The sequence below is a fragment of the Rhinopithecus bieti genome, unplaced genomic scaffold, assembly GCF_001698545.2.
Source record: "Rhinopithecus bieti isolate Rb0 unplaced genomic scaffold, ASM169854v2 scaffold_48387, whole genome shotgun sequence".
NCBI classification, from domain to species: Eukaryota; Metazoa; Chordata; class Mammalia; order Primates; family Cercopithecidae; genus Rhinopithecus; species Rhinopithecus bieti.
The window spans coordinates 710,715-734,382 of record NW_016819911.1 but is presented as its reverse complement, the minus strand read 5'-3'; the positions used below and the strand labels follow the sequence as shown (position 1 = coordinate 734,382).

At 36.2% G+C, this 23,668-nt stretch overlaps 1 long non-coding RNA gene across 2 annotated transcripts in view; it reads right to left on the bottom strand.

Moving 5' to 3' along the window:
* LOC108520043 (uncharacterized) overlaps nucleotides 1–23,668 on the bottom strand; it is a 189,919-nt gene that overhangs the window by 56,754 nt on the left and 109,497 nt on the right. Inside the window, exon 4 of one of the 2 annotated variants that reach the window (XR_001882815.1) lies at nucleotides 4,437–4,621. The exons of the other annotated variant lie outside the window; for it this stretch is intronic. This is a non-coding gene — a long non-coding RNA (uncharacterized LOC108520043). Of the gene's footprint in view, nucleotides 1–4,436; nucleotides 4,622–23,668 lie in introns of those variants that run through there. 2 annotated transcript variants of the gene reach the window in all.

The following is a 23,668-nucleotide window of genomic DNA, read 5'->3' as shown; positions in this document are numbered from 1 at the left end:
TTTTTTTTTTTTTTTTTTTTTTTTTTTTTTTTTTTTGAGCAGAGTCCTGCTCTGTCACCCAGGCTGGAGTGCAGTGTCATGATCTCGGCTCACTGCAACCTCTGCCTCCCAGATTCAAGCAGTTATCCTGCCTCAGTCTCCTGGGTAGCTGCGATTACACGCATGCGCCACCACTCCCAGCTAATTTTTGTATTTTTGGTAGAGATGCGGTTTCACTATGTTGGCCAGGCTGGTCTCGAACTCCTAACCTCAAGTGATCTGCCTGCCTCAGCCTCCCAAAGTGCTGGAATTACAGGTGTGAGCCACTGTGCCCAGCGCAAACGATATTCTATAACCAATTATTTTAAACTGATGACAGTTTAACACTGATTGCATGAATAACAAACAAGCAAAGAGAAAACTATTAAAAACTACACTTTGTCTTCATTCTACTATTTTTTAACTTTTTGTTGTTTTTAGTTATATCTTATAGTAAATAAGACATATGTCTTGAAAAGTTGTTGTAGTTATTGTTTTTTGACCTTTAGTCTTTCTACTCAACATATGAGTAGCTTGCAAGCCACAATTGCAGTGTTACAATATTCTGTGTATTTACTATTACCAGTGAGTTTTGGACATTCAGATGATGTCTTATTGCTTATTAACATCCTTTTCCTTCAGACTGAGGTACTTACTCCCTTCAGCATTTCTTGTAGGACAAGTCTGGTGTTGATGAAATCCCTCAGCTTTCATTTGTATGGGAAGGTATTTCTCCTTCATATTTGAAGGATATTTTTACTAGATATACTATTCTAGGATAAAAGTTTTTTTCCTTCAGCACTTTTTGTCATGCAACTCTCTCTTGGCCTGTAAGGTTTCTACTGAGAAATCTGCTGCTAGATGTATTGGGACTCCATTGTGTGTTATTTATTTCTTTTCTTTTGCTGTTTTTAGGATCCTTTCTTTATCCTTCAGCTTTAGGAGTTTGATTATTAAATGTCTTGAGGTAGTCTGATTGGGTTAGATCTGCTTGGTGTTATATAACTTTCTTGTACTTAAATATTGATATCTGTCTCTAGGTTATCATAACAGAAGTCCTCTGTTATGATCCTTTTCAGTGAACTTTCTACCCCTTTCTGTGTCTCTACCTCTTCTTTAAGGCCAATAACTTAGATTTTCCCTTTTGAGGCTATCTTTTAGATGGCATTGCCATCTAGGCATGCTTCATTCTTTTTTATTCCTTTATCTTTTGCTTCCTCTGACTGTATTTTCAAATAGGTATGTTTAAGATGACTAATTCTTTATTCTGCTTGATCAGTTCTGCTGGTATGAGATTCTGATGCATTCTTCAATATGTCAATTACATTTTTCAACTCCAGAATTCCTGCTTGATTCTTTTCAGTAATTTCAATCTCTTTGTTAAATTTATCTGACAGAATCCTGAGTTCTTTCTCTGTGTTATCTTGAATTTTGTTGAGTTTCCTCAAAAGAGATATTTGAATTCTCTCTCTGAAAGGTCACATATCTCTGTCTCTCCACAATTTGTCACTGGTGCCTTATTTAGTTGGTTGGATAGGTCATGTTTTCCTGGATGAGCTGATGCTTGTGTAAGTTCATGTCTGTGTATTGTAGAGTTACGTATTTATTGTAGTCTCTGAAGTTTGGGCTTGTTTGTACCCATCCTTCTTAGGAAGGCTTTCCAGGAATTCAGAGACTTGGGTGTTGTGATCTAAGTTTCTGGTCACTGCAGCTGTATCTGCATTAGGGGCACACCAAGCCCAGTAATGCTGTGGTTCTTGTTGACTCATAGAGGTACCAACTTGGTGGTCTTGGATAAGAGCTGGAAGAATTCTTTGGATTACCAGGCAGAGACTCTTGTTCTCTTTGCTTACTTTTTCCCAAAGAAACTGAGTCTCTTTCTCTGTGCTGAGCTGCCTGGAGCTGTGAGAGGAGTGACAGAAGCACCTCTGTGGGCACCATCATTGAGCCTGCTATAGGTCAGACCTGAAGCCAGCACGGCATTGGGTCTTGCCCAAGGCTCGCAGTAATCACTACCTGATTATCACCTATTTTCACTCAAGACGCTAGGGCTCTATAATCAGCAGGTGGCAAAGACAGCCAGGCTTGTGCCCTTCCTTTTATGATGATGAGTTCCCCCTTGGTCCCTGATGGGTTCAGAGATGCCATCCAAGAGCCAGGGTCTGCAGTTGGAAACCTTAATTTTTGACTACCAGAGTCAAAACCTACCTAATGCTCCATTCTACTGAAGTTGAGCTTGGACCCAGGCCAGAAGACAAATTCCTTCCTACTCTTCCCCTCCCTTTCCACAAGCAGAGGAATCTCTCCCCATGGCCACCACCAGCCCAGGCCCATGGTAAGTATTGCCTGGCTACCGCTAATGTTCACTCCAGGCCCAAGAGCTCTTCAGTCAGCTTGTGGTGAATGCTGCCAGGCCTGGGACTCTCCCATCAGGGCAGTGTGTTCCCCTCTGGCTCAGGGCAGGTCCAGAAATGCCATCCAAAAGCCAAGCCCTGGAATCAGGGCCTCCAAGAGCCCACTGTGGCAGAGCTGGTACCTAAGCTGCAAAACAGAGTCCCCATTAGTCTTCCCTCTCCTTTTCTTAAGCAGAAAGAGGCCTAAATTATTATCTATTGAAAGCCCCTCACATATAAATCTTGTTGCTTTTCTCCTCTGACCTAAGCTTCCACAGCCTCATGTTTGTTTTATTGGCTGTGTATGAGATTCAAACAGTTCTCTCAGGTCACTTTTACACATCTTGAATCTTTTGTACTTTCAGTCATCAATCAAACTGAATTATATAATTGAACAGCCTAAGCAACTGATAATCTTCAAAGCACTGATTGACAAAGATGTTGCCTGACACCACTATTGGTACTACAAAAGAAGGGGTGTTTGAATGGGCATTAATTTTATGGTGCTTAGTTACTAATTAATACTTTTTTATTTGTATAGTTTGTGTTCCTAAACCAAACATAGCTGTCTATCTTCAGGCAATCAATATAATAGATGAATAATATTATTCATTTTGAGTACCTTATCTGAATAGCAGTTAGGGGTACAAAATAGGTACTGTACAAAATATCAGTAGGCATTAGATTCAAATGGGATTTTCTGAGAAATATTACTGTTTGAATCATCTTAGAAACTCCTAATTTCAGCTTACCTGCTCCTCTAAGAGCCTCTATTCAACATATATAAGTACAACTCTCTAAAGCCTGCTATCCCTACCATACCTGACTTCATCAGATTCACTTATCAAAATAGTCTTTTATGAAAAGTCACCACTGTTTCATTTAAACCAAGTGTGAAGGCCATAGGGGAAAAAAACATATATTATGGTTGTTTTACATAGTTGGGGTATAAGTGTTTTTTGTTGGGTTTAATAATAACTTTAAGAAGTTAAAGTATGTGATATTTTCCATCAGACTAAAATAAGGCCTTTTCCACCTATCTTCAGTTCAGTTCTGATTTCATTTTCTAAAAGTTTGAAAGTGAACTCAGGAAGAGATATATATTCACTGAGACTACTTTTTAGGGCTAGATAAAAGTTAAATGCATAGTTACTGCTGAATATACAAAATAATGCAAATTAACTTCCTACCCAAAGCCATAGTTAAAAAATGACAGGTTAATTGCTTAATGGTAGAAATTATAAGCCTTCAACTATCTTAAATGACTACCTACAAATATTATGACTTAATTTATTATATCCAAAACAAGCACAGACTACAAGTTAAATGAAATAACCTTTCCCTCTTCCTTACATAACTTATGTGGTTATATATCATACAGAGAATGATAACATTAGAAGAATGTTATCAATGTATTCGAACTCTAAGAACCATAATTCTTAACAGCCAGAAAGGCAAAGTCCTGTGATTCTTCTATATTCAGTAGGGGAAAAATATTTTCTGATCAGTTTATTTTATAACAATTTTGATAGTACAGTTTCATTTGTTTTCTAACATAAATTTTCTGAAAGTCTTACAAAATTAGTATCCATAATGTAGAATTGTTGACTCTACACATAACATTTTTATATCAGCAATACTATTTATAGCCATTCTTGTCAGTATGAAAAACGAGTCTCTTAATTCAACTTAATTTGCTGCAATCCAAAAGTACTTATTGAGCAACCGAACCCAGGGTAGCAATTGTGAAGATTCAGAAGGTTATAAGATTTATTTGCTCCTTTAATTAGATTATAATCTTGTGGCACAGATAACATTTACCAATATGAAAATATCTCAGACTTAAGAAATAAATTAAAGTTGTTTCAAAATTGTGTGACTTCCATAGACAGCTACTCGAGTGTTCCCGACTTTTTGTAATTCCCTTTCCTTTAATATTAAATATATAGCATTGCTTCAGTCTCATGTACTATAAAAAAAACCAATAACCACTCCAATACCTGAGAATTATTGGTGAGGCATTTCTCCTAGTTTCCTCTTGCTACATTTTCTGATTCTGCTCTTTCACTGTTCACACTCGGCATCTCACCTCTTCAGCCACTGCCTGTGGTTGGCAAACCTGTGCTCCCACTGGCCACAACTGATTCCTTTGCTCCTCCAGAATACCAAAGACACAGGGCAGCTGTGTGTAACAGAATTTCACTGAGGATCTGAGATAGTAGAAGGTGGGGTTACAACAGAGGACAGCCTTCAATTTCAAACTAAATGTTTATACTCTTCAGTTAGTCCTAAGCATGAGTAACTTCTCATTGTCCACTCTTCCCTAAAGCTATTGAATTAGCTACATTTTCTCAAACTCTCTCTCACCTCTTCTTCTCCAGTTCCTACAAGTTTTCTACTCTCTCTTATCCAGTACATCAGATAATCTCAATTTCTACCCTTTAATTTTGAAGATCAATTTGGCACTGTTGTAAATTCATCTCCCAAGGAATCCTTATTTTCCTAAAAAAACAAGAATAATCTCTCCTAATGTAATAATGCCACTTGCCTAGTATGTGAAAGTGGTTGTAGTCAGTTCGTGTTTTATACAGAATTTTTTAAATGATCATATTACATGAACAAGTGAGAATCAGTAAGAGAGAGCTCTCTGCAGGTTGGACTTGTCAATCAGGCTTCGTGAACGATAATGGTAATTAGGGCAGACCAAAGGGTCCTTAGCATTTCAACAGATTGAAAAGAAACAGGAAGATATTACATGATAGCAGAACAGAAAAAAGAAGGGTTGGGATGTGGAATTGTGCCTGATGATGTAGGAGAAGGAGAGAAGAGTTGCTTGACTAGAATTGCGACATGGTGAGTAGTACAATAGGAGCTCAGAGAAATGGTTTGTAACCAATTATAGGATAACTAGAGAGGACAAAAGGAGTTTAGATTTAGAACAATAGGACACAAGAGATAGATGCTTTTCAGGATTCTTTAACAGAAGTGAGAAATGGTAAAAGAAATATTTGGAGAAGATTAATCTGGTGATATAATAGAAGATACGTTGATGAAATAAAAGGCTGGAGGCAGAGAAATTAGTTTATATGATTTGACAGTAACTGGGAAGGGCACTGAGGAAATGAGTGAGCCTTATGACACAGGAAGGGAGGACGGTGGTGGGAACTGAGAACTAATGCAAAGGACCCACCATGTTCAGGCTCAAGGCTGCTGATCATCAATGCGACCCCCGACATATTTAGTGATATCTGGGACCCAGAGGTGAATAGGGGAGAAGAAATCTTCCTTCTGCACGGCTGGGGTCATGCCATGAGCTAGATTTAGTGGTAATTTTCCACCTCATCTGTCTTTTGAGACATCATTTGTACCTATCAAGACTTATGTACTACTGTTTACTAATATAGTTATGAAAAATTTTTAAATATTGGAATATCTTAATCTTTTACAAATTATTTTGTTGCTTTTATAACAAAGTTAACCAATGTTTAAAAGGAATAAATGGTAAAAGGATATAGGATAAAACATCAATCATCTACTATCTACAAATATACCCTGCTAACATTCTGCAGTTAAATGTACTGTATTTTAACAAATTAACATATAACATATTAAAGTCAGTTTTGTCTTGTGCCTAGTCCATATCACGTTTCATATTATGTTTTCTATAAAGGTTTTAAAAATAGAACAGTTATTAAGTTTTCTGCATTGTTTTCTCTCATTTAAAATAATAAAGAAAATGAACACTTGGTATTAGTATTGACAGGGTAGAATGGTTAAAATAAGGAAGCTGACAAAATAATGCACATTTCTCAAAAAGAGGCCCAATAACAGAAATGTGTCTCAGGTTTCGATTCCATTCATTTTGGCCCATGACATTAGCTGTCTCAGAAACGTCATATTTGCAAATCACTCATGTTTAATAAAGACAGGCATTGTGCAAGTACTGAAGCTAAGGAAGATATCTTGCATTCTGAGTTTACACTGGCCCCAAGATCCACAAAGTATTTGCTTTTTAGGCACTAGCCATTTGAAGAGTGGTTTTCTTTCTGCCCTTATGGCAGCCAAGAATGAAAAAATATAGTAAAATACATTATTTGAAGCCAAAGACAAAGCAGAATGCTCTCAGATGCCATTTATTTTACTTAATAACTCTAGCCATAGAAAACTCAGCAAATCCTATAGAGAGCTATTTTTTTACAATTGAGAACTATTTTCTGTCCATAAGTGATGACATATGTATAAAGAAGAAAAAAATGACTTGCCATTATCTCCTTAGGGCTCTAAACATAGCTAGAAGTAAATTTTAAACTCTGTTATAAGTTTGCAATGTTTTTGATACATAGCAGTTTAGCCATAGCTTTTCTGGGCTTACAACTGACAACAAAATATATTTCCTATTTAGTAGGAAAGTTTTGTAGACTTTCACTACTCCCTGGAAAATAAGATGTCTAGGAAGAAAGAATGAGCTAACCTGGTACAATTATGTGGGGTTTTGGAGATGAGATCTGGTCCATATTTGTCAATGACCAGTGTGTTGACCTTGGGAAGGTTATTTAATCTCTCTATATTTGAACTTGATGCTAATATACTTTCAAGCATCCTTCACATTAGCCAAGTCATTACTTAATATGGAATACTAGAAGAAAGCAAACCAACAATGATTAAGCAGAGAGTGTTGAAAAGACTGTTTACATATTAAGCAAAATTATCCACCCATCACAGAGGGGGGAGCCAAGCTGCCCAGTCATTCCATAGGATCACTTCATTTTGCACATTTGCAAATAGATTCCCAGTGATCAAGCAACAAAACAGAATAGTACACACCTTTGACATTTTCAGTAGCCAAAAACGGTTAGGAGCAATTTTAACTAGAAATAGTATGAATAAATTGTTTCAAGGACAATGTCATATTAGAAGAGAGGTCAAAGTAATGTACATATAGTTCTATGTGACTATCTATTGATGCTTTAATATTAAAAAGAACTTTCAAGGCATTATCCTAAGCCTTCTGTTTCCTCCTTCCCTTCCCTTGAAGGGTTTATGACTCTAACACGTTGGGCTATTGCAGTACTTTTATTTCTATGAGTTGAAGAAAGCAATAGTCCTAGAACATATTAAAAACGGGGAAAGCAGAGGATAGGAAGAAAGAAGCAATCACAGATTTGTCATTAAAGTTTCCTAAATAACCAGAGAAATGACCAGAGAAATAATTTCCAGAATCTGAAAATAGTCTAGTGACCCAAATAGGTAGATCTGGCTGCCCTTTCCAAGTTCTGTGACTTCTAGTGTAGTTCTTATAAGTTCAAGTTGCTACTCTCAAACAATACCACTATCCTGAGTTGTACCAAATAAATGTAAAAGTTGAAAAGAAGCCTCCTTGGTTGTTCATACCTTCTGAAAGAAAACAAAAATTAGGTCATCAGAGAGAGATATGTCTTCTACTCTTGCTTTATCTTTAGATAAGCAACACATATTTGTGGAGCACCCATTAGATACCTAGTGCTGTGCTTGGCCCTGCTGGGGAAAAAACGAAGATATGTCAGATCTCTTTCTTTAAGAGATTTCATTTCATTCAAGACAAAAGATAAAAATACATTACAGAGCCTGCCTATCAAAGTGAGGTTCAGTGGGCCAGCAGCACTGGAATCGTCTGAGGTTGTTAGAAATGTGGAATTCCAGACCTTACTCCAGCCCTAATGAAGTGGAATCTGCATTTTAACAACCATCCCCAGGTTATACATATGCACATTAAAGTTTGAGAAGCAATGACAAATACAGCAATATTTTCTCCCTCTACAAATCTATGTCCCACAGTTATATATGGTCACGGGCCCAACTACATGCCAAGACTATTAATGTGCATGCTCATGGAAGACAGGGAATCACTTAAATAAAATTTGCTCAAATGTATCTAATATACATTAGACAATCTTAGCAAAGAGACTGTTGTTTATTTTTTAATGCTACTGTAGTACAAAAAAAAAAAAAAAAAAAGACTATTTTATTTAGTGTGCTATTTGTAGACTTCCAAAAGGTAATAATGATTTTGTTAAAGGGGGACAATATCTACTATCTGAAATATCTTTAGTTTACAAGGCTATGAAGATAGCACCAGAGGTTATCCAATTCTATTTATTAAAGATTTCGTGATTTGGTGATTAAAGATTCTTGTCTTGTTATCCTTTTTCTGGAACTAGCATATCTCTAGGATATGTCAACAAAAAGAGATACCAGCTAGTGAAGGATTTTACTCAAAATTTGACGTTTAAGTTTATGTGTAAGAATAAGAAAGTAGCGGGCTGAACTGTGGAAGGTTAAAACATGTAGGTTAAGTATATCGTAAGTAAAATAATATCAAAGCATTTTTATATTTAAAAGTTATTTGAAATCAATGACAGACCATTTCTGTACTCAGTAAAGAATAAACTTGAAATCAGTTTAAAAGTGATGAGTGATATCAGTATAAAATGTACATTTGCTTTGTATCACTGAACCATGAAGCAAATACCTAAGAATTCTTAATGCTGACTAAATTGCTCTTCACTGTACTGATTACACGTTGTACTATATTGTGCAATTAGGTTGATGTATAATTATACATTACATTCACATTACTATTTTTATACATTTATTCTTTATTCTTTTAGATCCCTTAAAGAATCAATGACATTCCTTGAAGTTAAAATAGATTTCATTTACATTAATGAAGATTTTGATTAGTTAATGGAAAATAATTCTATGCAAGTTCTTGTATTGAATTACCCTTTACAATTTTTTCACATGACTTTTCACTCTTTGTTTGATATTAGCAATTGTGGTGTGAAATGCAGTATGAAAGAAGAAGAAAGGTGTTCTTATTTTCTTTTTTCTAACTCCTTTTAAATCAAAGTTATAATTTCTGAACATTACATTTGGGTCAGGCTCAGTGGTTCACACCTATAATCCCAGCACTTTACAAGGCCGAGGCGGGAGGATCGCTTGAGCCATGGAGTTCAAGACTAGCCTGGGCAACATAGTGAAGCTCCATCTCTACTAAAAATATTTTTTTTTAAATAGTGGAGCATGGTGGCATACACCTGTCATCCTAGCTACTTGGGAGGCTGAGGTGGGAAGATCACTTGAACCCAGTAGGTGGAGGCTGCAGTGAGCCATGATGATGCCACTGCACTTCAGCCTGGGTGACAGAGCAAGATCCTGTCTCAAAAATAAAATAAAACCATGTGTCGTCATTGAAGAATGATTTTTTTTCCTGTTTTACGGACATCAGTTGCCAATAGTGATGAAATCTTACCATTAACTATGAGAAATAAATATAGCTATGATCCTAAAATAAACTTAAAGTACACTTACATCCCTCTAGATCTGTAAAAATGGGAATATACATTTGTGAGAACACTGCAAAGGCATGTGCTTCCATCCAAGGTGTTTGTCTTGCTTATTCTGATGCTCTAGGATACAGGTTAAGAGATTGAAAAGGTAAGAATATAAATAGCCAGTGCATTCTCAGACTAGAGGATTTGTGCTGTTGTTCTCTTTGTTTGGTTTTGTTTTTAAATAAGGAAATTGTCACTACCTCTAAAGTATTAGGTGGTTCTCAAATGCAAACACTTTGGAAAATAAATATAAACATGTAAGTATATTATAAGGAGAAATACAAAATACATATAAAATGTTTTAATTTTATCACTTAAAATGCCAAAACATTAGAAATATTTGTTCCAGAATATAAAAGTTCTGATTTGTCATATACCTTAATTAGATACAAAACTCTTTTCCTAAAACAAACACATTTGTTATAAAATATTATTTCAATTTCACTTCTAGTAGGAATGTCTTACAATTTGAGACACATAAAAAATAATTTTACTCATATGCATGAAAGAATCAATATCTCATCTTTTTCAGTATGAGGTAGCCAGTTTTGTGGGACAGCCCCATAAAGACTTATGGAGATGATTTTTCAAGTTTTATACTGAAATGTATACATTGGACAATGCCAATTTTATTCGAATGAAATAAAAAATTGGAAAGGAAAGACAAAAACTATTCCAACAGCCCTCTGCAATGAGGCCAGGATCAGGATAGAAGAAAATTACTAGAATTACAGGTTTCATACTAAAATTTCTCTGTTCAGTTTCTTAATGTTTATTCAGCAATCACAGCCAAGATTTTCCCTTACATAATGTTTTGTGAGTGGATATCTGAATTATCATGGAATGGTTACATATTTTTTAAAACAGTGCCCTGCCATTAAAGACTTCTATAATGATGGGTAAGGAAAATGGCATTATGAAAACATAATGATTACCCATGTGGAGCCACAAGATGCTTCACCTGCTTTACAGAGCTCAGAGTAAATTTTCTGCAAAACTATCGCAATGTCACAGACAGAATTTTGCTAATATTCTGATTATGTTAGTTAAATATCATGTTTGTGTTCCAATCCACTCAAACATATGATAAGTAGTATGTGATACCCCCTTGTCTTATAGTGTGTTGTATGAAAGGATCTTTCCTGGAATACAAACTAAATGGTATTGCCTTCTTCACAATTCTGTTAATTTCAGAGTATATTATTAAATATGCACAAGTGCCTACTATGTGAGTAGTACAAGGCACTGTGTTAGGTTCTACAAGGGAAAGGAATAGAACAAGACAAATTGGGACACAAACAGACAAGAAAAATGCAATCTAATAAAGAAAAAGAACAAGCAGCTAATATTAGTTACTCTAATAAATTCTCTCCCCCCCAAAAAAAAGTGTCATGAGAAAGGTTTAAACAAGGAGCAGACACGTAAAGAAGACAGACAATTTCTTCATAGAGAACACTGAAGGAGGAGACATGTGATCCCATGATCCATACAGCAGTTGTAATGTTTTCTTTTTTTTCCTTTTTTTTTTTTTTTTTTTTTTTTTTTTTTTTTTTTTTTTTTTGAGACAGAGTCTCGCTCTGTCCCCTAGGCTGGAGTGCAGTGGCGTGATCTCGGCTCACTGCAAGCTCCGCCTCCCGGGTTCATGCCATTCTCCTGTCTCAGCCTCCTGAGTAGCTGGGTCTACAGGTGCCTACCACCACGCCCGGCTAATTTTTTGTATTTTTCATAGAGAGAGGTTTCACCCTGTTAGCCAGGATGGTCTCGATCTCCTGACCTCGTAATCCACCCGCCTCGGCCTCCCAAAGTGCTGGGATTACAGGCATGAGCCACCACGCCCGGCCTGTAATGTTTTCAAGCTACACATTCAGGTTCACATTAAAAAAACTATTACCATCTTAATTCCATGATTTTCGGTCATCAGATAATGCCTCACTGGGATCATCTAGGATGTGCAAAATTCTCCCACAGTCTACATCATTGTTTTTGTGTTCAGTCATCTCTCATCCTTACTCCCAGGGCTCTTTCATAGCCCCTCCACGCCATGGAAGACTCTGGCACCATTACAGCCCCTCTCTTCTTAGACACACTGAGCTGCTCTGGGGATTCCTAATGAGAAGTTGGAAATTCCTCCTTTAAACTTCTCCCTCTAATTTCTGGGGTCCCATAAATATTTCTGTAGTTATTATCAACTCTCTTCTAAGGATGAAACAACTTTGAGGTGGAGAGATTTGGTGGCAAAGATCCTCACGAGTGTGCCCAAATGTATAGCTTCTTGAGAAATGGCTAAGATTTTGCCATACTGAGATGACAGAATGAAGCACACCCGGGAGATGGCAAATAGGTAACTTTAGAGGTCAGCAAGCCATCCAACTTTCCTGGGTTTGTGAGAAGTAGCAGAAGGTGACTCAGTCAATTACTCCACTCACAGTAAAATCAGAGTACAGTACAGTAAAACAGTCATTCTTTCATTCTGTTTTACATGAACCCAGTATATCTATCTTATACTTTATCCAATCACACGTCTCTTTGCGGTCATGCCTTATTATAAGCACCCTCAGCATCTATCTGAGTACCTGGCCTAATCTAGGCTTATAATTGATTAATTAATAGTACCTATAAAGGGAGTTTGGGGGCTTATACTAAATGGTGGTACTAAGTATTAAATCACTGGATACTTGGAAGGAAAGGTTAAAGAAAGATTATACAGCTCTGATAATGTTGCTTATATATTATCTACTTCATTTCAACCCCCTCACCAGTTTTGCTGAGAAGCTGTCACCCTGAATAAGCACAGAAAACATAGCGGACACCGCTGTCATTCACCCTGCACCCTAAAAAGTGTAAAAGCCAGATTGTGACAATATATCCATATGAATCAGCAATCAATGCAGCATACATTTAAATATATAATGCTCTTGCAGAGTTAGCTGGATTATTAAAACATTCCCTTATAATAGGGTATACCTCATGTACATCTAGAGGTACACTGAACAACTACTTTTTAAATAGAACCTAATCATTGATAAATTTATGTAATCATCTACATAGAAATGATATATAATTCCCCTCTATTTACCAGATGACATATCTGAATTACCAGTGAAGCATTTAAAGACCACTGATTTACAATATGGCCTTGACTTTTCCACTATTCCTGTACAAACACATTTTTTACCAAAACAAGGGTATTTTGCACATTGCACTATTCTACCTCTATACATTTATCCATGGCTCTCCTCTGCTCTCTTTTCCCTATTACTGAAACTGAAATACTCCATACCCTTCAATGCCCAGTGCAGAGATGATCTCCTTCAGGATGCTTTTGAGGTTTATGCCTCCTTTTAACCCCAAGCACTTGTTAGCATTAATGATTAATTGGCATTCAGTAACTACTTGCCTGTTTTCCGGCCTGTGTGTATGTACATGCATGTGTGGTTTCCGTATTTAAGTTCACATATATTTTATTTATCTAAGATCAAAAATAATAATAATTATGTTTATTGTGTCCTTTCCATATGCTATGAAGAGTCCTATGCATTTACATGATTTAATACATTGAATTATCACAAACTTTCATTTATTGCATATTGTGAATCCCATTTTATGGATGTAGAAAATGAAGCTTACAAATTTGGTAACCTACTAGAGCAAAACTGAGGTATGTGAAAATATAATTATGTTACATACCCTTAAAATTAAGCCCAATATTATTATTTAGGTTGTCAAAATAACATTTTAAAAATTAGAGACATCATAGCCTAATACTTCTCCTTCACATACATAGTACTCATTTGTACTTTTGCCAGAGAGCACCATGCAGTGACTATGACAAGGTGACTCTGGCCTCAGTTCCTCATCGTAAGCATGTAAAACCTCTGGGCATCCCAGTCTGAAATGAGAAAAACATATTACTGTGTTTCCTAATTCATTGTTTTTTTATATTTTTATTTTTATAGATTCAGGTAGTAAAAGTGCATTTTTTGTTACATGGATATATTGTGTAATAGTGAGGTCGGGGCTTTTAATGGAAACGTCACCTAAATAGTGTACATTGTACCCAATAGGAAGTTTCTCATTCCACACCTGCCTCTCACTCTCCCACCTTTTCAAGTCTCCAGTGTCCACTACTCCACTCTGTATGTCCACATGTCCACATTGTTACACTCCTACTGAGAATGTGCAGTATTTGACTTTCTGAGTGATGTAACCTAAAAAAAAAATGGCTCCCAGTCCCATCCATGTTACTGCAAAAGACATGATTTCATTATTTTTTATAAATGGATAGTATTATATGGTGTGTGTGTGAGTGTATAATATCACGTGTGTGTGTGTATATACATATATATATATATATTTCTCCAAGAATGTATACACGTTTTCTTTATCCAATCATCTGCTAATGGACATGTAGTGATTCCGTATCTTTGCTATTGTGAATAGTGCTGTGATAAACATACAAGCACAAGTGTCTTTTTAATATACTAATTCTTTTCCTTTGGGCAAATAGCCAGTAGTGGAACTGCTGGATCAAATGGTAGTTTGATTTTTAGCTATTTGAGAAATAGTCACAGTGTTTTCCATAGAGGTTGTACTAACTTACATTCCCACCAACAGTGTATAAGCATTCTCTTTTCTCCTCATCCTCACTAATATCTATGTTTTCTTGACTTTTTAATGAAAGCCTTTCTGACTGGTGAAAGGTGCTATCTCATTGTGGTTTTAATTTGCATTTCACTGATGATTAGCAATATTGAACATTTTTTCGCGTTTGTTGCTGCCTGTGTATATTATTTCAAAAAATGCTCATGTCCTTTGCCCACTTTTTAATGGGGTTATTTGTATTTTTCTTGTTGAGTTGTTTTAATTACTTGTAAATTCTAGATATTAGCCTTTCATCAGATACATAGTTGGCAAATATTTTTCTTCCTTTTGATAGGTTGTCTGTTTGCTGATTATTTCTTTTGCTGTGGAAAAGCTTTTCGGTTTGAGTCTCATTTGTCTATTTTTGTTTTGTTGCATTTGCTTTTGAGATCTGAGTTATAAATTCTTTGCCTAGGCCAACTACTTCATTGCATTTGCATGCGAGAGAAAAAAACAGATGAGAAGGGTTTCATGAGCTATCAAAGATTATACAAATTTAAATGGTATTCTAATATTTTCCTCACACTACTGTGCAATAAGTATGGACTTAACTGTGAACATTGTACAGAGGAGGCAAATAGGTTCAGTGAGGCTAAGAGACTCTTCACGGGCCAAGGAAAGCACCAACGGCTGCAGTGAGGCTGGACCTCAGTGATCTGAGTTTCCTTCCAGTGCCCTTCTACAGCACCATGCCTCCGCTCTGCAGATGGAGATTTTGGTAGAGTTTCACATTATCATGATCAACCTTCACCTTCAAAATCAAGAGTAAAAGAGACTGAAACTTTGTGATCTAACTCAAAGTTCTCAATGTTGGATGAATAACTGAATAATAATGACAGCCTGCACTATCAACTTGTGAGTGTTATTTTTCCATTAAGCAAAAGTACCACTAACCACCACTTTGCAAGTTTTCACATGCTACCATGATGATCAGCTTCAGACCTCTCTGCCAAGTGGGAATGGATTTAAAGCTTTGTGTTAATTTAATCATTTTCTTCTCTCTTGAGAGAGGCAACAAGGCCACCAGTTGGCATCCTTTTGCTTTAGCATTTAAAATAGTTCATGATAACATTGGAAAGATCCTGTTGTCATTTTTACAAGGATAGTTTTATTGGTGGCTTTTGTTCTAGCTCCAGTCTTTTACACATTGTGTCCCTACCATAAAGTAGCGAACCCACTGCACAGACTGATTTGATAGATGGAGGAAAATATGTAAGTGCCTCTGACATGTCCTGGGGCCACCTGAGTCAGGTTCCCCTTTTGGAAAATAAAGACAAATACATTATGTGCAATTAGATTTACCACACAAATATGTTTACATTTTTCACTCTCTCACACAAAAACAGAATATATTTAAATTTTTCACTGATTAAGCCAATAAGAACAAAAGAATATGCCTGCTAAGTGTGTTTGCTTTGTCACCTTCCTTGAAAAGCCTAGATTATACTTCCTTTTGGGTACATCATGTGGTATCAATTTTGCTTACTCGAATTAGGATCTAGTTTCAACTGTTCAGTTCCTGTGCAGTTTGGGGTCCATCATACAATGTTATTAAAAACAAGAAACGGTATTAGCAGTGAGGGTGATGCATCCCATTTCCATCTCCCCCAGGGAAATAATGGAAGCGCTGTTTCCCAGAGGCTGCAAGTGGGCTCTGGATTTTCATACCCTGCTCTGTAATAACTGTAGAGCCATTTTGGCCAAGTCTTTGAACATCTCTGGATCTGAATTGTTTAGCTTTAAAACAGGAGGATAAGTTAACATCTTAGACCTCCTCCACTTTTAAATCTTCTGTGAGCCTATGAAATATTGAAAAATCTACTATGCACATAACATATGGTGGGGAATACAAAGATGTCATCATTGTCCTCAGAGAGTTAGTGGTAAATGTAGAAAAGATGTAAGAAACTGAGGATAGAGATATTGTGAGTGAAAAAGCTTAGCTTTTCCATTAGTTATCTGAGGCTGCCATAACAAAATACTACAGACTGGGTGAGTAAACAATAGAAATTCATTTTCTCAAAGTTTTGGAGAATGGAGGAATTCCAAGATAGAAGTCCAAGATGGAAATGATATCAGGGTTGACTTCAGGTAAAGCCTCTTTCCCTGGCTCATAGTTGGCTGCCTTCTCACTGTGTCCTCACAAGGCCTTTCCTCTGGTCACATGCAGAGAGAGAGTGGGAGAGAGAAAAAGAGAGAGGGAGATGCACACTCTGGTGTCTCTTCTTATAAGAACACAAGTGTTATCAGACTAGGGTCCCACACTTATGACCTCATTTGACATAATTACCCTCCTGAGGACTCTATCTCTAACTCAATACAGTCATATTGGGGGTTAGGGCTTCAACATATAAATTTGGGGTGGGGAGGACACAACTCAGTTCATAACAGCTCTTTTTTCAGCACCATCACATATAGCTGAATGGCTAAGACCAAATTATTTAACCAGAGATCTTATTTTCTTCCTGGACAAAAGAATAATCATACATTCTTCAGAAAGAGGTTATAAGGACTGGCTAGAATAAAAGATTGTAAAATGCTATATTAATTATAAAATGCTAAAGAAATCACATTCAATATGATTATAAAAACTATTAGTGCTGAGAATATTAAGTGCACTGGGAGTTGAAAAAAGTAGCAAAATTTGTGGATTAGAATTGTCAAAAAAGAAGGTACTGGGACCAAAACAAAAATATAGAATCTTAGTTACAAGTATTGATTTTTAAATCACAAAGCCCAGAGTCCAAATTCTGTTCCTGATTTACTTCTTCTGTGAATTTGGGCAAGTTTTAAAAACTTTTAAGATTTAACTTTCTCTCAAAATGAAAATAACATTCTGCCATAAGAGAGACAGTATTACGACTGAACAGATTATTAACAAATAAATATTAGTTGTCACCAATAGGATCTTAACAGGATTTATGGAAAAATGGAAAAGTTGTGTCAACAGGAATGGAAAAGCACATTTAGAAAACAGAGAAGAGACAAGAAATAATGGGCTATGTTAGGTAGAAAAAAAAATGATATATTTGAAAACATAACATGGACCTAAGGTAATAGAGGTTAACTATCAGTCAGCTGCTGCTGTATAACAAATCACTCCAAAAATTGATGGTCTAATGCAACAATTATTTATTCTTACTGGGTATGCTAGGCTTTGGCTGATGTATGCTGAGTGCAGATCAGTAGTTCCGCTTCAAGTTGTAGGTCCACCTGTGCCTAACTTCTCACATTTTGTTGGGCTTATGTATGCTCCATATTTCTCTCATCCTTTTCAAACCATCAGTCTAGCTAAGCGATGTGACTCTCACAGGAATGGCAGAGTACAGTCAAGCAAGCCCAACAAACTATGTGCATTTCATGGTCCTGTTTGTGTCAAGTCTGCTAAAAGTCTATTGCCAAGGTAAGATACATAGATGAGTCCAAATCAAGTGGTGTAGAAGTATACCCTGTTTATCACGAAGTCAAAGCAAGTCTCAGGACCAAGCCCAATATCAAATGGACAGGCAGTATCCTCCCATGGAGAAGGAGGAGAGGGAGTAATAGTTTTGAATAGGAATCCAATATACCACTCTAAGAAATACAAGGTTTTATCTTGAAGGTAAATGAAAACAACTCTAAAGTTTTTTGAGCACTTGAACTATATGGCATCCATGTATTTCAGAGAAAAATAAGCTTCTAAAGGTGTACAATGGAAACTAAAAGAAAAGAATCAGGGATACTGGTTAAAAGGTTAAGCAATACAGCCATGTGGGAGGCAATACTCTGTTAAATTTGGGGTAACATGGCAATTAAATTTCAAAGGAGCAGATACCAAAATCACTTCAAAGTAAGAAGGCATGAAATTTAATTCTTCACATATGGTCATGTGATGCAGAATGATGTTTTGGTCAATGATAGACCACCTATATGATGGCGGATCCATAAATTTATAATGAGTTGAAAAACTCCTATCGCCTGTGATGTCTTGATGATCCTGACCCTGGGAATGCCTAGGCTAATGTGTGTGTAGATGTCTTCATTTGTAACAAAAAGTTTAAGAAGGAAAAATAAAAATTTTAAATATAGAAAATAGCTTATAGAATAAGGATATAAAGAAATTAAATACTATTGTACAGCTGTACAATCTGTTTGTGTTTTTATCTAAGTGTTAATACAAGAGTCCAAAAGTTTTTTTTAAGTTTACAAAGTAGAAAACTTACAGTAAGCAGTTTATTTATTATTGAAGAAAAAATCTGTATAAATTTAGTGAAGCCTGTGTACAGTGTTTATAAAGTCTACAGTAGTGTACAGGAATCTCCTAGGCCTTCTTATTCACTCGTCATTCCCTGACTCACCCACAGCAACTTCCAGTCCTGCAAACTCATCTGTGGTAAGTGTCCTATACAGGTGTACCATCTTTTAATCTTTCATACCATATTATACTCTACCTTTTCTATATCTGGATATATTTAGATACACAGACACTTAATCATTGTGTTACAACTGTCCCCAGTATTTAGTACAGTAACATGTCATATAGGTTTGTAGCCTAGAAGCAATAGTCTATGCCATATAGCCTAGGTGTGTAGTAGGCTATAGCACCTAGGTTTGTGTAAAGGCACTCTACAATGTTCATGGAACAAAACTGCACAATACATTTCTCAGAATATATCGCTGTTGTTAAGTAATGCATGACTGTATAAGAAATGAAGTGGCTGTTGGAGGAGTGCTAGAATAGCTACCTACTGCTGCGTAAGCTACTACCCCAAAACTTTGTGGCATAAAGTAACAATATTATCTCATAGACTTTCTGTAAACTTGGAATTCAAGAAAAATTTATCTTGGTGGCTCTGACTTAGAATCTCTCATGTGGTTACTGTCAGATGTCAACCAGGATTATCATCTAAAGGAATGACTAAAACTACAAGATCCACTTGCAAGCTGGCTCACACAGCTGGCCTGCAAGTTGGGGGGGCCATGATGGAAAGGCCTTAGTTGCTGTCCACATGGACATCTCTGTAGGGTTGCTTGACTATTCTTATGATATGGTGGCTTATTTCTTTCAGAGTGAGAGACCTAAGAGGAAGCAAGGCAGAAGAGGCAAAGTTTTGGCAAAGTTTTTTGTTTTTTTTGTTTTTTTTTTAAACATGTAGCCTCAGAAGTCACACATGGCCAGTTCTGTCACATTCTATTCATAAGAAAGGATTATTAAAGTTGGCACACCTTTAAGAAGAGGAGAGTTAGGCTCTACTTTTTCTTTTCTTTTCTTTTTTTTTTTTTTTGAGGGAGAGTCTCACTCTGTCGCCCAATCTGGAGTGTAGTGGCACAATCTCAGCTCACTGTAACCTCTGCCTCCCAGATTCAAGCGATTCTCCTGCCTCAGCCTTCCGAGCAGCTGGGAGTACAGGCCCATGCCACCACGCGCAGCTAATTTTTGTATTTTCACTAGAGACGGGGTTTCGCCATGTTGGCCAAACTGGTCTCGAACTCCTGACCTCAGGTAATCCGTTCACCTTGGCTTCCCAAAGTGTTAGGATTACAGGCGTGAACCATCACGCCTGGCCCAGCTCTACTTTTTCAAGAGGATCATATCAAATAATTTTTTAACACATTTAAAAACTACCACATGAGAATCTTTTATAGTACCTAGTTTCAGACTTACCAAGATTTGTGATAAGTATAATAACCAATAGAAATATCAAATAAACAACTTAACTCTTGGAGTAGAACTGGGGTAAAATTATCATTTTTGGAATTACCTACATTGAGGTATTGGGTGAAGACCTAAAGGCGCTGAAAAACATGAAAACGGGGAATTTAGAAAGAGAAGAATGCAATTATATGTACTATTTGAGAGCAGTTAGAAGAGAAGAGAGATACCAGAAAAGAAAATAAGAAAATAGAGAAGGGCCAGTAATAGCAAATTTTATGTAAAAATCAAGGAGAGTGAAGCCACCAATGTTTTCTTCAGGGGCAGTGACATTTCTTTTTCAATAGCACCAAATAAAGATGGGATCTAGAGATCAGAATAGCTTCTTTTGTCAGATGGACTCTTGCTTATCTTCTTCCTTAGAAGCTAAGAATTAGGAAGATAGGTAATTGGGGTAGAATCAGGAAACTATTCAGAGCTCTGATCAAAGCAATTAAAATATTACTAACCCAGCACCGTGCCACCTATATTGAAGACAGTTTTATACCCTGTAAGTCATTCTTGAGGTAGCCATAAAAAGATATTCAAGCAGAAATAGGTTTGTATTGCATAGAAAAAGAAAATTAATGGCAAAATCTAAAAGCAAATCAGTAAGTGAGTTAAAATGAAGTAGGGTTAAAATGGGCATTTAAGAACACAATACCTTGTAGTTGCATGGAAAAATATGTCACTATATTAAGTAAACTGTGAAGAAGAAATACCGCTAATGTTGACATTTGCAGTTATAGCACTCTCAAAAGATGTTTGCAAATGTGCAGTAGTAGAAAAGGGCAGTAATATCAAAACATGGCCTTCTTTTTATCTTGTTTCTTTGGAGGGTTACAATTAACAAAATCAACTACATTCTAAAAAATAAGGGAAAACATTAACTTTTAAAATTCCCCTCAGGAAGACCAAAGCATTGCTAGACAAAAAATAATGAAATCATTTTTTTCCAAATAACTCTTCAGCAAAATTATGAAAGGCTCTGTGTAACAAGAACTCCATTTCAAGGACAAGAACTGAAAGCCATCAAGGCAGCCTGGCCAGGCAGAAAATGATATCACCTTATAAAATCCCTTTGATATCCACAGCCTGGTTTTCAAATAACAATTACATGCTTAGGTTAGCTTCTCAATAGCTAAAAGAACTATTTATTGTATACTTTTCTCCAGGAAAAGGGTTCTAAGTATTTTGCTTAAGAATTTTGGTTTACTTTGGTTCTTTAAGGAATCATAGTGCAGATCCCAACTCCATGAAACACACTAAGACAAGCTTCACCATTCCTAAGAAGCTGCCTTGCCACAAAGTGGCCATGTAGTGTCTGTCTGTCTGGGTTCTGTGCAGGTTCAATCGCTTCATTTAAAACATAATAAAACTATGGAGAATGGAACTTGGTGACCCTGTTTCACAGTTTTCCAAAGCACAAAAAAGGAATCGAGGGCATTGAAAAGTGAGTCCAAACTTTTATGGGTTTTCTTTCCCCCAGACCTCAGACAACAGCATTGTTATGAAGCAGCAGTATTCCTAAAGGGGAGTCTGGGTATTGATATGCAAATGTGGACTACAAACATCCCATTTGGCCTCAGAATTCCTGTGTCTAGCACTGTCACACAAATAGGTTTTGAATCTGTGCAGTTTATTCAGGACCATAAATATGTGTTTCACCCTGTGAACAAATTCTGTTTGCTCACAGAGTTCACAGCAGTGAAATACAAGGTAGACTACAAAACAGCCTCTATTTGATGTCATGCGCCTCACAGTAAAGTTACTTTTAAATGGTCCAGATATATACTTACTACCCAAGATTTCAGTGCAAATGTAGCATAACCCAGATGGTAAGGGTTTTCTTGTTTTGTTGTTGTTTTTGTTTATTTTAGATTCTCTGTATCAAAATTATTTACTCGCTTTTAAAACAGAAATGTAAAACAACTTTAGTTTACATTGTTGGTAAAATCATAAAAGTCATACTATTAATTCTGAATAGATCTGTGATAGTGGAATGAAAATTAATTTTCGGAGACACCTAAGGAGCCAGATGGAATGAGGGGTAGATGTTTGCTAGGGTCTCTCTCTCTCTCTCTCTCTTTCTTTCTGCCTGTCTCTCTCTCTCCCCCCCCCCCCCCATCCCTCTTTTAAAAATAAATAAAAACTTATCCCTGGAAAAAATGTAAATTAACTTTCAAAATAGTTTGGATAAGCATTCCAACCACCAGAATTCTATTTAGCCCACAAAATTTGTATAGCCTCTACCCACATTTCCCGATGCTATTTCCAGCTTTTCCTGGCCATCCCCACTTCTTTCATAACTGCTCCACCTCTAGGAAACTGCTAGTATGGAGCAGACACACTGAATTCTCACCACACTTTCCCCCTGAACATGCATAGAAGAGTGTAAGGCAGAGGGTGGGAAAGTTCTCTTTTTCTATTATTTCATCCTGATTCTCTAAAGCACTAGACCTGCCAACCATGTGTCTATTTTCATAACAAACTAAAGCTGAAACAATTAACAAAAAAGCAGATGATTTCAGAGGAAAATATAAAGCATTTGCCTATATGAATAAGCCAACGAGAGCATATACTATCAGAATAGAGACTAAACTGCCTTAAAATACCTATTGCCAATATGTCTTATCACGTCTTTCGTATGTGAAAGGCCAGCAAACCAATTATTCTTCAGATCTAGTCTGTAACTACATGTTCTACACTGGTGACCACACAAACTCACAGTATACTTTTGTTGTTGTTTTGTTTTGTTTTCTCTCTCTCTTTGGTTTTATAACTTAGTATATTTTCATTTAATTTTCAATATGAGATTGTATGGTACCTTGTCCTCTCCTAAGGCACACATTCTTGATTTTTATTCCCTCTATTTTTTATTTGCTCAAGATAATGACAACAGACATGAAGTAAAACTGGATGAGTCACTGAGTTAGAGAGGATGAGGAGAAAAAGAGATAGGGAAGTCACGATAGGCCCCTCCCACTTTTGAGACTAGATGGTTCTATTCCTTTCTTTGAACATTATTATTAAATTACAGAATTTTAAAAAATCAACAAATTAAAGCCTTATGTTTTTACATATTAATCCTTAAGAATCCTTAATAGTTATTTAATGCTTAATAATCTTTAATAATTATTTCACCAAAAGCATGATTGAATGATACAATTTCTCTATATAAATAGCTTCTCAGAGTATTTCTTAAATTTCTTAGGTAGAGGTGCTGTATTAAAGATCCAGTTAAGGGCAAATAAATGTTGTTTCTATGCTTCCACCAAATCATTACTTTGATCTTATTGAATAAAGTGAGAATAGTTATTACGTTAATACTATCAAACTACTCTGAGGAAGAAACAGGATATTATAAAACTCTGTTTCTTTTAAATGAGTTGTTAATTTCAATCAGCTAATAATATTCATTAGGTTTGAAAAAATAGATTAAATGAAAGGGTGAACATGTCAAATTTAAAAGTTACAAATAGTTAACAACTAATATAGCCTAACTGCATATAATAAGAAAGGCAGTAAAGATTTTACTAATAAAAAAATGACATTTTAAGATTTTGTGAGTA